We start from the raw sequence: 3,094 nt of genomic DNA on the forward strand, positions 1-3,094 counted from the left end.
ATGGCTCTCAAATGCTGTCCATACTCCTCTTTGTCCTTGGAGTAGACCAAGATGTCATCAATGAAAATAATGACAAACTGATCAAGGAGCGACTGGAATATGCGATTCATGAGATCCATGAAGACTGCTGGAGCATTCGCCACTCCAAAGGGCATCACTAAAAACTCATAATGTCCGTATTGTATTCTGAAGGCAGTCTTATGAACATTTGCTTCTTTCAACTTCAGCTGGTGATATCCTGAATGAAGGTTTATCTTGGAGAACTTTGATGCCCCTTGCAACTGATTAAACAAATCTTTGATTCTTGGTAGTGGATATTTGTTCTTGACTGTCACCCTGTTCAACTCCTGGTAATCAATGTAGAGTTGCATGCTGCCATCTTTTTTCTTTACAAATAGCACTAGCACCCCTCAAAGGAGAAAAGCTCGGTCGAATGAAACTCTTGTCCAGTAGTTCCAGAATCTGGTCCTTTAGTTCTTTCATTTCTGTAGGGGCTAGATGATATGATGACTTAGAGACCGGTACAATGTCTGACATCAGCTTAATAGAGAAATTCACCTCTCACTCCTAGGGCACACCCGTAATTGTTGGAGCAATTTGGGTACCCTAGGTTTTGATGTTTAAGCAAAGGTTTAAGTTATGTTTATTGTTGTATTTGATATGCATTGAGTGTGCAAGATACAGGTATAACAAGAAGAGCCCAAGTGTGATCTTGGCAAAGGAGGAAGGTCTAAGGATAAGTCTTGGCGGTGTAAGTCCAAGCATGTAGTCTTGCCAACATAAGTTCAAATGTGACTTGGAAATGGATGAAGTCTCGGAGGCGCGACCTCTTGGCAAAGGAAGACCTGACAACAACGATAAGCCCGATGGAAGCTCTGGAAGGCAAGGCGTGAAGAATAAGAAGGCATCCGAGGGATGCAAGGCTGATGAAGGAGGCTAGAAGACTAGGTTTAGGTTGTGCAGGAAAGGACGAGTACATGAGAGATTATAATTATGATAAAATCCTAGGTTTAGGATTTTATTGCAGCAGTTACTGCAGTAGTACTGTAGTAATTACTATAGCAGTTACTATAACAATCGACTGATGCTTTCATCAATTAACTGCCAGCGAATAGAATATCTCTATTCGCTCAACCCATATGGAGCAGTCGACTAATACTTTCATTGATCAATTGGTATCGAGTCTGATCCGGTGATAAAGGCCCACCCTTCAAAGGGTCGTTGCCATAGTGGAAGTCAAAGTCTTGGCGGTCAACACCCCTATATCATAACCCACTTGCTCGACCACGGTGAAGGATAGCCAAGCCGATATCAACCCGATGTTATCACAGCTTGGTCACATACCGAGCTTCTGATGCTGAGAGAACCGTGTGCTGGCGAAGCATATGTCGAGCGACCAGCTCGCTCAGACTTACATTGAACCTCAAAATTGGCGAAATGGGATCGTAGCCAAGAAATCACTCAGATATAGCTCGACACAACAACGAAGCTCAGACAGTGGAATATTGGCCGAGCGGCCACTCCATTCGGTCCAAAGGCTAGACCACCCGGATGGCTGAGGGTTGGCTAAATGACCATCCCGTTCGACCCACTAACAGACAAAAGGAGGATCAGCTGATATCGTTGTAAGAACTCGTGCCACTGACATACGGCATGGTTGGAAGCATGACCAAGCAGAGGATCGTATGACGGAAGCTTCCACTGTCATGTTAGAGATATGCTCGGGTCATTGAGGTATGGTGTCAGAGACACTTTTGTAACGACCCAAATTCCTCATTATGAGTCCTAATAGTGCTTAAAAATATTTAGAAATGCTTTAGAAATATTCTAGAGATTTTTAGAAATTTTTAGAGTATTTTTATGTAATTTTTGGAGTTCGTTTGATATTTTTACCAAAAGAAACAAGTTGCAAAAAAATAAAGAGGTTAAGCCGAGGTTCGAATCGGAGACCTCTGGTTAAGCAAAGCCTTTAGTTGTCTCAGCTGACCAAGTGCCCAAGCAGACGGTGTTGATTAAAGAAAGAGTGGAAATATTTTAAGTAGTAGTAGTAAACAGAAAATAATTAGGAATAAAAAGGTTTCGGCTGAGGTTCGAACCCGCAACCTCCGACCCAATCCACAACTTAAACGGAGCGCGATAACCAAGTGCCCAAGCGAGTGGTGCTGATTAAAGAAAGAATGAAATTTATTTAAGTAGTAGTTAATAATAGAAAATAATTAAGTATCAAAGAGATGCAGCCGAGATTCGAACCCGCGACCTCTGACCCGGTTAGAGATTTAGGCGAAGCGCGATAACCAAACGTTCACCAGGTATTTCATGAATAAATTAATAACGAATTAGTCTTAAGCCATAACAGAAATACTAAGTTATAAAGAGGGATAAGTTGATCTTCTGTTTTTCCCGTGACCTAAACCATCCTCTCCTCTCCTCTTCCTCGCGACGGCGATGCTCGGGCGGGAAACAAAGCCGGAGCTAGGGCATCGTTTCCGGTGGCCGACAAAGGACCAAATCTGAGGGCTTCCTCCACCATCGTGATCACCTTGGCGAGGAGAACAAGTAAATGCGAAGAAGTTGCCGAGAGCTTGAGTTTTGCTGAAGCCCTAGGAGCCTTCTTCTTCGGTAGTGAGTCCAAGAACGCCAAGGTAAGTGCTACTCACCTGCGGTAAGGGTAGTTTCGAGCTTTGATTTAGAGTTTCTTTTAGTTTTCGGAATATGCTGTAAAGGATTGTGGTTGCTTGGGAATTTAGAGTAGATACAAGATTTGTTTTTCCCTTGTAATCAGAAATTCAAATTTTTATGCAGATTTTAATTAAGCTTATAGTGCAGATTTTTATTTAAGCTTATAGTGCAGATTTTAATTAAGCCTATAGTGCAGATTTTAATTAAGCTTATAGTGCAGATTTTTATGTAAGCTTATAGTGCAGATTTTAATTAAGCTTATAGTGCAGATTTTAATTAAGTTTATAGTGCAGATTTTTGGTGGAACTTGTAGTGCAGATTTTTTGTGGAACTTATAGTGCAGTTTTTTTAAAAAAAGATTATAGTGCAGTTTGGTTAAGTATTATAATGCAGAATTTATGTTTACATAGTATGC

The sequence above is a fragment of the Zingiber officinale genome, chromosome 7A, assembly GCF_018446385.1.
Source record: "Zingiber officinale cultivar Zhangliang chromosome 7A, Zo_v1.1, whole genome shotgun sequence".
NCBI lineage: Eukaryota > Viridiplantae > Streptophyta > Magnoliopsida > Zingiberales > Zingiberaceae > Zingiber > Zingiber officinale.